Here is a 12,427-nt window from a genome sequence, read left to right as displayed (position 1 = left end):
AACTGGAGGTTTGTCTTAAGTAGCTAATTTGTTTTGGTTTTATTTTTTCCACAAATACTCAGTACAATATCTGCCGAAGGCTAAAGTAATTTTAAATATTCTGCTGGACAAAAGGAAATTCTGCATGTTGCAGAATTTAACTGTCTCATTAAACTGGTCCAAAATGAGCCATTGTAATAATTCTCTTTTTCCAAGGACAGCCATTCTTCTACTAAAGTGGTATACTCTTTAGGTAAGTACAAAGAGCTAAAAACATTTCAGTCTCAGAAACAGCACATTTGCAATAGTAATAAGCCAATTAAATTTATTTCACTAAGAAGTAGGACGATAAGTTTAATATTAATAAGCAGCTGTATCAGTTTGCGTGGCAAGGTTTTAGCAGTGGGAAAGCTACAGGGGTGGCTTCTGTGAGAAGCTGCCAGAAGTTTCCCCCATGCCTGACACAGCCAATGCCAGTTGGCCCCAGGACAGACCCATAACTGGCCAAGGCCAAGCCCAGAAGCAATGTTGATAGCCCCTCTGGGATAACAGACTTAAGACGCGGCAGGGGTGGTGGTGAGGTGTGTGGAACTGCACTGCTGAAGCCGGAGAGAGGAGTGAGAATATTTGAGAGAAACAGCCCTGTAGACACCAGGTCAGTGGGGAAGGAGGGGCAGGAGGTGCTCCAGGAGCCAGAGGAGATACCTCTGCAGCCCGTGGTGCAGACCATGGTGAGGCAGTTGTGCTCCTGCAGCCCATGGGGGTCTACAGGGGAGCAGAGATCCACCTGCAGCCCGTGGAGGACTCCAGACCAGAGCAGGTGGATGCCTGAAAGAAGGCTGTGACCCCGTGGGAAGCCTGCACTTGAGCAGGCTCCTGGCAGGACCTGTGGGAAGCCAGTGGAAAGAGAAGCCCACTCTGGAGCAGTTTTGCTGACAGAACTTGTGACCCTGTGGAGGATTCACGCTGGAGCAGTTGATGAAGAACTGCAGGCCATGGGAAGCTCTCATGTTGGAGGACCGTCTCCCGTGGGAGGGACCCTCGCTGGAGCATGGAAAGTGTGAGGAGTCCTCCCCCTGTGGAGGAAGGAGCGGCAGACTCAATTTGTGGTGAACTGACGGCAGCCCCCACTCCCCGTCCCCCTGCACCACTGCAGGGAAGGAGGTAGAGAAATCGGGAATGAAGTCAAGCCCAGGAAGAAGGAGGCGGGGGAGGTGGAGGAGGATGCTTTAAGATTTAGCTTTTATTTCTCATTAGCTTACTCTGATTCGATTGGCAATAAATTAAACTAATTTGCCCAAGTCGAGTCTGTTTTGTCCACGACAGTAACTGGTGAGTGAATCTCTCCCTGACCTTATCTCGACCCACGAATCTTTCGTTATGTGTTCTCTTCCCCGTCCAGCTGAGGAAGAGAGTGAGCGTGCCCTGCCAGGGCCAGCTCACAGCCACAGCAGCGCATACAGCGCGGCACAGCTGCACAGACATCAATAAGCCCCGGGTCACAGGACCACAGTGCCATCTATGGGCGGTATTTCCTCTCACGGAGAGCATGGAAATCAGAAACCCCAAATGGATGTTGATACTTTTTCATTTTCTTCATCTTAAAAACAAAATAAATACATTCCTCCAACTGAGGAATACAGCATACTCGCTCTTGCTTACAATTTCAATGCATATCAAAGTAGTACAACCATTAGTAAGTAATCCCTTCAAAACCTTGCTCTAATCTAAAGGTTTTATCAAGCTTTATAATGTGTAGAGAAAAGCACACAAAGGCATATTTTTCAGAAGCTATCAAATGAAGGGAAACAAATCGTTCTAGCTGCAAACCTGTGAGGCACCAACAGGGTGAAATGTGTCAGATAAGATCCCTGAATTGAAAATCCACTCAGTTTTACCTCAATAACACTAGACTACTGCATGTAGGGTCCAGTGTATCATGATTTCCTATATTCTTTTGAAAACTCCTTGCCAGATTTACCTATTTCTACAAAATTTTCACTGACCATTGAAAGGCGATACATTTAGCTTATCCATCTGGCACTTCAAGACATAAAAGCAAAGATATTTGGAAAAGAAGATACTTAGTCTACATAGTATAATCTTCTGAGGGAACTCCTTGAAATATGACAAAAAGGTCTTTGGAAATTTATGTAGCACAATGGAGTTCTTTGATATACCTGCAGCTTTGACATGTGAGACCTGGAAAATAGGCACAGCAATTCAAAAACCTCCTTGATGGAATCTGACTGTGCTGGATTAAATTACGATTACAGACATACCATGTTACCTGACCCAAAAAATAGTTCTGCAAACCATAATCAATTATGTCTAAAGTTATTTGACTACATATAAGCTTAAAATTTTTCAGTGAGATTGAAATCTTCATTATAGGATAAAGAAAAGCTCACAAGCTCAATAGTTTTATTCAAATTCAGTGTACCAGTTCACAGTTGTAAAGTTATGCATATTCTTAATATTTGCAGGACATCAGTTGTGAGTAACTGCATCTAAATTGCTTGGGGTATGTCACTGTGCAAACAGTACAAAGCCATGTAAAATAGGTGACGGTTATAGTTGTGTTAATATTTTATCTACCAAATTAGTATCAGAATGAAAAATTTAAAAATTTAACAAATAATTTTAGGTGGTTGTGAAGAAAATTTGGAGTTCATCATGGCCATGTACTATAAATTTTTAAGTGCTGGACTTGCTTACATTTTATCTAAAATGTGCAAGGTTATTATATTTTAAATATGACTACTTTGCCATCCTGGATGTGAAAAGAGTGTGTAGAGAATCAGATCTGGGATCTTTTCTTAGAAGATCTTAATATATAAGCAGAAATACTTTTTAAAAAGTATTATTATTATCTGTGTTCACTGGGGACATGTGGGAATGGTCCTATGTCAGCAGACTTTCTTATGGTCATATGTCAGAAGTTTTGCCTCAAGTTAACTCGTCAGTAAAAAGATAGTGAGATAGTGAAGCAAAAGAGAAAACCATACAAAGATTATGTAAATAACATAAACCAACCTATGGATGTATTCTCTGAAGAGAGTCAGCATGCATGTGCATCAACATGGTCCCTCATCAAGGGCTCGATAGAAACTAACCAGAAGTTAAGACAGTTTCTTGTCAGTATAATCAGTGTTCACCATGGAGGCAGAACTCCAGTGAATCTTACAGGGACCTCCAGAAAAAAATATCAAAAGTGACAGTGTACATAGTGAAGAACTGATTGCAAAGACCATGTAATACTCTGTGATGGCTCTCAAAATGGCAGGTGAAATTCAAAGTAGGAAAAGTTAGGTGATTTTTTATTTTTTTTTTTGAAAAAAATCAACTCTAGCTTTTCATATCGAATAATATGCTCTAAGCTGAACATTATTACATGGGAACAAGATTTTTGTGTAATGGTACTGTGGAAAAAAATGATCAGCAATAGTTAGAAAAGTCTGCGGATAACTGTAAAGGGCAGCAAGGATAATCAGTTATATTGGTAAATATCTAAATTGATTAGGACTCTTAAAAAATCAGGCCAGTTCCTGAAGCCATTGATAGCTCTTTAACATAGAGGTGATAGACATTTCTAGTCAGAGAACTGAAGGGATCTCAGACTGCTAGATGTTAGTGGGAGCTACTTGCCAAATGCTTGTGCTCTTCCTTCTACCAGTTCATTTCAAAATGGGGTGTTGGGCTGCATGGACCTTTGTTCTGACCCACTACTGTTGCTATTCTATTAGATTTCAAATGAAAAAGTGATCTGTATGTGAATTTAATTAAGTAATTCCCCATTTTTCTGTTCCTACTCTTCCATATATACTTCTGCAAGTGCATTTGCAATTGACATAAAAAATCTCAAGGAGTTTATTTGCAAATTCTTAGGTCACAATTCACTGGCAATACAAATATTAGCATTTTGTGAGTTCACTGTTGTTCTTCCTAAGTGTTCTGTAGCAGTAGAAAAGATTGCAAGTCACAAAATCCTTAAACACTTATTCACTGCTCTCAGGAACCCAATAATAAAAATTATGTTCCTGCAACTATACAACTGCTGTAGAAAGTGGAAGCAAAGAAAACAGTAGTTAAAATGATGATTGCTGAGTTTCCAATCAAATTTACAACATGCTTGTTTTGTAAAGTCTCTGCTGCTGAATAATTTGAAATGACAAAGATGTTTGGGTGATCCACATCTCTTTTCAGAAAAAGTGAAAAGTGTGCAAGTTGAAAAACTTATTTTTTCATAGAGTCATTTAGATTGGGACTGCTGGGGTCACCCCATTAAGTGTCCAGACCTAAGCCAGTTGACCCAGAACCTAAAGGCAATAGAAAGGCAGTCTAAAACTAATATTTCAGAGAAGTGGAAAGAATCACTCTTTGAAATTGCCTGCTGAAGTTCATCTTGAAATCTCATGAGTATAAAATAGCTCCATTCACAATTAACAGCAGCTATAATGTAGCCACATAACAGTGCTTTTCAAAACTAAATACTTGGGGCTGATGGGTCTAAGGCTAAGCCTGGAGATGTGGTATAGGGAATAAATTTCCCATTGTACAGGGACTATTAACAATCACATTTGGGGTCCTTGAGAAAAACACAGATTCTTTGCTGAATGGAGCTTTTGAACAACAACTATGGGGGAGAAGGTGAAAAGACTGAATTGTGCCATCTTCTAATCTGCCCAAAAAGCTGGCAGCTGATGAAAGAGGAGCATAGTGTAACATTTTAAGTGAGGTTTCACCTTACAGACCTACATCTGAGGAAAAAAGAAGGGCGAAAGAGAAACATGTTAAACAGATTACTGCAGTCACTGTCAGACTTCATTTATAATTATTTATTCTTACAATTTTTTTCAGGAAAAGACAACTACTGCTGGGACTTATTTGCTGATGGGCAACTGAAGCATACAGTGAGATAAAATTGGCAAAAGAAGCCACTCAGTAAGTTAGGAGCAGAACCCAGGACTTAAAAGACATGAGTAAAGGTATGCTCCCTGTAAGTCTCTAGTTTCCAATGCTTGGGAAATAGAGATTTTTAGAGGACATCTGGGAATCTGCAGTTCTTATTGACACATGAAAAAAAAATTCCTAGCAATGCACAGTTATTACAATTAAGATTTATGTGTTTTAAATGAGTCAGGTTTAGAACCAGCAAAAATATGGAACACAAGTGGTTTATAAAGACACTTTCTGAGATGAATTACAGCAGTTTTGAGACCCTGAATGACCCAAAGAAAGCCACATTATCCCAAAATTCCTCTTTGACACTTCCCACGAGAAAAAAAAAAGGTAATCATTTGGGAAGCAGCACACAGGGGCCTGAAAATTAATCTGAGGTACTTTAGAAATTGGCTTGTGAAAGAGATGGAACTATTCAGAACGAAACAAAGGTGGGAAATCTCATGATTTAGAGGCAGACTAGTAAACAGTTACTCCACCAAAGTATTTGGAATTGCTGCATGTAACTGCATAAAGTAATAGATGAAGTTTCCACATGAGCAATACTCATCATGGCTGCACTCTGAAAATCTGCATCTCTGTTCTCCACAGAAGAGAAGTATAGAAAATACTTTTTTCCCCCTTTTGTCTTGTAGACAGTGAACCCTTCAAATCAGTAGGTTTGCTTCAACAGGTTTTTGTGCAGTGCTTTGCATTGTGGATTTGGTCACTGCCAATGGCAATAATCTCTTTCCTTTTTTTTTCAATGACTTATCAACAAGGCTGAATAACTTTTCCCTTCCTTACTGCAAGTTGGATTTTTTTCCTAAACTCCAAAATATGTTTTTGAACTGAAGTCTCTTCTTTTCATAAAGTTCTCTTATCCTTCTCTCTTTATTTCTGTTACTGCAAGGAGTGCAATAAACTGTTTTTTTTCTTAGCTACATATATCATATTGTAGAGATGATCCATCTCATCATCCAGGTAATTCATAAGGACACTAAACAGTCTTGTCCTTCGTATCGATCACTCAGGGGTGTCACTCTGCCAGCTGGACTCTGTACTGCTGATCAATACTCTCTGAGCCCATCAATCCAGCCTATTTTCCACCCACCTTATTATCCACTAATCGAGCTCATATTTCTCCAATCTTGTTAAAAGGAGACAAGGGGACTATTAGAAGTTCTTTCAAACCCCTTGCTAAAGTATACAACTTCTACTGCTCCTGCTTTGTCCACTGAGATGGAATTCTCATCAGAAGGCAATTAGACTGGTCAGGTGTGCTGTGCCCTTGGTAAATCCATGTCATCTATCTCAAATCACCTTCTTGTTCTTTTTATACCTGGAAATGGCTTCCAGGAGGATCTGTTTCATTACTTTCCTAGGGATGGTTGTAAGGCTGACCTGCCCTTAATTTGCTTGATCTTCCTACATGCCCTGTTCTGGATAGTACTCACCTGAAGGGACAACTTTATTGGTGAGGACCGAGGCAAAAAAGCACCACTGTCTACCTCATTCTGTTCCATGGTCTTTGACAGTAGCTCCCCTGTTTCACTGAGCAGTGGGCCCACATTCTCCTTAACTTTCCTTTTGCTGTCAATGTACATGAAGAAACTTCTCATTGCCCTTCACTTCTGGTTTCACTCCCAACTGACCTTTGGCTTTCCTAACTCCATCCTCGCATGCTTTAGAGATATTTCTATATTCTCCACAAGTAGTCCATTCCTACTTCCACTTTCTATAGGCTTCTTTTTTGCAGTCAGCACAGTCAGGAGCCTTTTCATCATCCCTGCTGACCTGTGCTCAGTGTTCTGCCTAGGTAATGCACTCACTTTGTGCTTGGAGGAGGTTGTCCTTGAAGATCAACCAACTCCCCTGGGTTCTCCTTTGCCTGCTAGGGCAGACTCCCGTTGGACCTGACCAATAACCCCTGTTTTCTCTCCTGAAGATCAAGGCTGTGACTCCATTTTTTTTCCCCACTTTTAGACACCAGGTATAACTAAATAATCCCGTGTATTAGTGACTGAAAACTTGTTTCCTTCAAGGCTTATTCTTTTCTGAAATTTCAGTTACTCAGCCTGAATCAAATTAAATGAGGACATTCAGAAGACAGTTATATTTTTTTAAATTCAGATCAATTAAGTTTTTTGCTAATTCTCTTCAAATCTGTGGCCTGAATTGTACTCCAAGACCAAGAAAGAAAGTCTACTGTAGTTGTATTAATTCAAGGTTTATGTAAGGATCAAGAAATCCTAGGAATGCCAGCTGGTGCTGCTCATCTTAATTTGTTCCCTAAGACCTAAAGAATAGCATGTCTTCTTGGAAAGACAACAATAAGCCTAAACAAATGGCATTTATGCCTCCACCTCTCCTTGTGGCTCCTATTAGTAAGATGAGTCCTAATGTTCTACTAAATTATTTATTGGCTGAAGTTGAATTTAAATTTGTCTTTTGGCATTTGCTAAGTCAGATATTAACTCTTATATTCCTGTTAGCCAATATCTTTACTTAGCTGCAATTACACCTCAAATTTTACTTGAATATCTCAATTCAAAATAACAGCTTTAAAGGCTCCGTAAATACATGAGATATTTAAAACTGTAGAAAAATTTCTCAAACAAGCAGACTCTTCATAAGTTCAAAATTAATCTCTACTAGAAAAAATAGAAAACAAAAGACAGTGCAAATATATGCAGTTAATTTACTATAAAAAAGCAAGACTGCTTAATTTTTAATTATAAAGCATTAAAAGAAAAAAACTTTCTGACAGAATTATCAGATGCATATTCCACACTGGATTTAGTATTAGTTGTAATAAGCAAGTATTACTAATATTTCTTACATTACTGTAATAAAAGAAGCATGCTTGTTTTCCACCATCCACCTTCCCCCAGAAAAGATTTTAGTACTTTAACTGCTCCAAGAACCAATAATTTTTTTTAAAAAAATTAACTTTTTCTAATTTCTTCTCACAAATTACTTGTTTCTGCAACTGCAAATTTTCTGTGCGTATATATTTCCCACAGTCTCTCTGCAAAGAAGGTTCATGAACATGCTCAACCTCACAGCTGCTCAGAGCTATCGAGGCCATTCCAGATCACCAGTGCAGTGCTGCAGAAACACCAATACAAGATATGACCAAATTAAAGAGAAGTCAGGGGAGCTGTGTAACTTGCGTTACAGTGCAAGCAAGACCAAAGGACAATACTGTTTCCCAAAAAGACCTATGGACTCAAATGACAAGTCTCTAATGAACAAAAAAGAAGTAGTGAAATCAAGAAGTGGAGCAAAAGAGAAAAAGACCTCAATGTTTGCAGATAAAGTGAGTGTGTGTAGATTCTAGCCTCTGCTTTGGGTTTTGTTGAATAAGACGCACGTTGGGCAAGCTGAAAAAAATATAGAACTGCCTTGAAGGGACAGCAGTTAATGACATGACAAGTTGCACCCAGGTGAAGTCCTGATGGTATGGGAAGAAAGAAAAGAATCTTCAGAAGATCTATCTTCTATCTAAGACAAAAAGTAAGATAGATGGATATGGTAAAGAAAAGGAAACAGAAAAAAGAATCAATAACAATGAAGTGGCAGAAATTCTCTTCCCTGTGCAGAGTTTCTCCCTTGAAAAGCTAAAGGCTTAAAACAGGTTTTGTCAATACAGTCACCTGAAAAAATACTGAGAGATTATACTGTTACCACCAATATATGTTGCTTGGAAATTACCAGTAGCATGGTATAAAGCATAGATTTACAGAATCACAGAATATTCTGGGCTGGAAAGGACCCACAAGCATCACTGAGTCCAACTCTTAAACAAATGGCCCGTACAGGGGATCAAAACTGTAACCCTTGCTGTAATTAGCATCAAGTTTTAACCAACTGAGCTAACAAGACAATTTAAGAACTTTTACAAATACCACATTGGAATCATAAATGGCTAAATTATGAACAATTGCTATCAAGAACACTGGAAAAGTTCTTAACAGAAAAAAACAACATACGAATAATATCCTGGCAAAGTGGACTGTGAAGTGTGAATTCAGTGCTCTGAATAACCAAAGTGAAAATGAGATCACATATAAAAAGCTGAGAAAATAGTACTGAAAAGCACTGGCAGGAGGAAGTTAGTAACTACCATCCTTAATTCAGACTATTACAACAAAAACATTGGAAAAGTGTGTACTCAGATGCTGAGGGAAGGACTGTACTTTCTGAAAAGAAAATGGGAAGGGAAGAATTTGGTGCTATGAGCTTAAGACATAGGTTGCTTGCCTACAATGTGAAAGTTTCTTGCTGGAAGCTTTACAGTAAATGTGTTCGAGTGGGTTGAACCTAACACTATGTTTCCCCAAGTACAGAAAAGATGGTGAAAAGGCAGAAACCCTTCTGACAGAATGCAAAGACTTTCTCACTAATGCCAACAGAAATTCTAGGTAGATGATGTGAAATCATATCACTGGATTAGATCAGTGGTAAAATATTAGAAAGCACTAAAAATATTAGAAAACACTGTCTGTGTAGGAGGACCTCACAGAAAGTATGTTGGAGTAGTATGTGTTGTATACAACAATAATGTAATATGTAAAGGAAGAATCCATAAGCCAAAAGATTTTCCAAAGTGAGTATATATCTTTCTTTTAATATTCTTATTTCTACTGGTTTCCTTGCTGTACCATATGAGAAGCCATTTAATGATGAAGGAAAGGAAGTCTGTTTCACATCTGGTATTTTTTAGAGAATCTGGAATGATAAGCAGAATGCTAACAAAATGAAGAGCTGCAGATATTGTCTCAAAGGGTACAGAAATGGCATTAATATTAAACAAATGCACATAACCAGAAAGATCTAACCACAGCACAGAAGAGATTGTACCAGCCTGGCTCCCTCTGCCTTACAATGTTCTTGACACTACCTTGGTGTGTCAGCTCTGTGCCATGAAAACAGCTCTCTGGAGGGCTGTGACACAGTTCTCACATTACATACCTATGCATTTACTTTCACTCATTTTTGATTGAAAAGAAATAAAAAAATAATGCCTGCAATGGAGATGTGGGGAGGCCAGGCAAACCCGTCAGCAGGCTGCCATTTGTATCCTTCTGCATATGTCACTGAAATGGGAGTAAATAGGACAGAGCCTATCTAAGGGACTTGGGCAGGAAGACCAAGAACACATAGAAATCTTATCAGTATCACTGCCTCAGTTAGTCAATTTTTACACTGACAAGAGAGAAATAAATAGCTAGAAACAATTGCAGATACCATGGAAAAGGAGATGTGCTTAATGAGAGCTGTCTATATATCCAAGAGAGAAAACAAACTGGCTAAAGTTTAGCTCAAATAACTAACCAGGCAACATCTTGCTAGAGAGAGTAGGGTATTAAGAGAGTTACAGAATGCACACAGAACGAGATGGAAGGAACAACCCGAAGATCATCATGGCTAGGCTTCACGAATGAAGATTTGGGAAGGACTCTACCCACATTTGCTACAAGCGCACTGGTGGCTAAAGAGGTCTATCTCGCAGCAACATATACAGCACTAGGAACATGCAGCGCAAAGATAATATACACTGTATTTATTTATAGATACATACAACTGTAAGAAAAATGTCAAAATATGTTTTGTAACTGTAGATATGACCTGCTCGACAATTTGTTTTTCCAACTAATAGCTTTTCAAAGGAAACCCATCAGCACAAAACTCATCTGTCTTCAATCCTTGTGTGCTATTAACAACATCCCAGATCGCTAAAATCAAAATGATTTTACAACTCTGTTTTGCTGGGTATTTTTTCATTTCACTTCCTTTTAGCAGCAAGAAATCTAACCATCAGTTCCAGAAACTGAAGGGAGTTTTATGTACTGCAGGGAATGTTCAAAGCAAACACATACTCCTTCATTAAGAACTGCACTCATAGAAGAAGAATTTGTTTAATATTTATACCCCATCCATAATCACATACACGGAGTTAACTACTTGAGAGTTCACCTGTTGAGAATGGTTGTTCTTTTTCCTATGCCACAGTCATGCCTTTTTTTAATTGCTGATTTTTGGGTCATGCCAAAGAGACTTGAGTTCAGTTCCTGACTTTCCAAAAAACTTTCTCTGTGAACTTGAATGAGTCACTCATTATCTAATCTGCTGTACACTGTCACTGATATCTTTGCAAAGTTATATTACCAACTAAAAATTTTAGTGCTTTGCACAAATGCAAACAGCTACAGAAAGCAAAGGGTCCCCTCTTTTGCCTCAATTCTCTACTCACAAAATTGGAGAAAATACATCCTTTCATCTTTGTAAAGAGTTTATTTTATGCAAGCTGGGCATACATCATATCATCATGATCATGGCTAGGCTTTGTGAACGAAGATTTGGGAAGGGCTCTACCCACATTTCCTACAGGCGTGCTGGGGCCAATGCGAGAGAGACAAGATCGACAACAACCTGAAGAGTGCTAGAGACATACAAGAAGAAACCCAATTTAATTTGATTAATGGCAACTTAACTCCATCTTGACAAAGAGAAACTGAGAAAAGGAAATCTAAACAGCTCAGAGACAGACTATTTGTACCAACTACATCCAAGTAGAGAGACAAGATAGCCAAGCTGCTCTGGAAGGCAGAATGTGTGGCCCAGGTCTAAGGTCCAGTAGCTGCAGTCCAAAGAGGTCTGCCAGGGAACAATACAAAGTTCTGGGGGTACAAAATTGTCGGTACTGTGCCTCGCTGGAAAAAGGGATCAAAAATACAAAGGGAATTACTGTCACATTGGCAAAGTACAGACTGCAAAATGTTATGGGCAAAAATAGTTGCTGCCAGTGCAATACATGGTACAAGACTACAAAGAGGGAGAGAGCTTTGCTGAGGACACTTTTTGACAACTGATAGGCACATTTAACTGCAAATAAATAAATAAATAAATAAATAAATAAATAAAGAAAGAAAGAAAGAAAGAAAGAAATTTAAAAAAAATAAATAAAAGAAGAAGAGACCAGACCCTCTAACAGCAGAAAGTGAGATAATTTGGGTTATGAATAAGATGGAAACACTACCAATTGTCTGCTTTACTTTGCTATCTTGCAGTTGAGGTGTAAAATACCTACACTAGAATTTGGGTCCATTATAAAATTAGCAGGCTGTCAGGTGGCAGCTGCTATGAAGACCTCTAAAATACTGAGGGGAGGTAAAACATGTAGAACATACAGACGCAGCAGTCCCAGCTCAGGCCTCTTGTCTACCCTTGAAGAGGGACAATGACACTAACAGAAACACTTGCTGCTTCGAACAGTCCACTATTATCAGGTTCTTTGGATTAATTTTTTTATTTAATTCTTAATTTTTTTTTACTGCTCAATACGTTCTCCTTCAGAGCCGCGACGGCCACCTCTGCAGCGCGGAGGCTCGGGGGTGCTCCTTACCCAGCTTCCCCTTCCCGGCGGCCGCGCCGCCGCCGCACCATGGCGGGCGGGAGGCGGGGGCGGGGCGGGGGCGCCGGGAGGCCGCCTGCGCGTAGG

This window comes from Lepidothrix coronata, unplaced genomic scaffold (genome assembly GCF_001604755.1).
Source record: "Lepidothrix coronata isolate B3197 unplaced genomic scaffold, Lepidothrix_coronata-1.0 Scaffold48, whole genome shotgun sequence".
Lineage (NCBI taxonomy): Eukaryota > Metazoa > Chordata > Aves > Passeriformes > Pipridae > Lepidothrix > Lepidothrix coronata.
The sequence above is the reverse complement of the archived record's forward strand: the minus strand, read 5'-3'. Positions refer to the sequence as shown.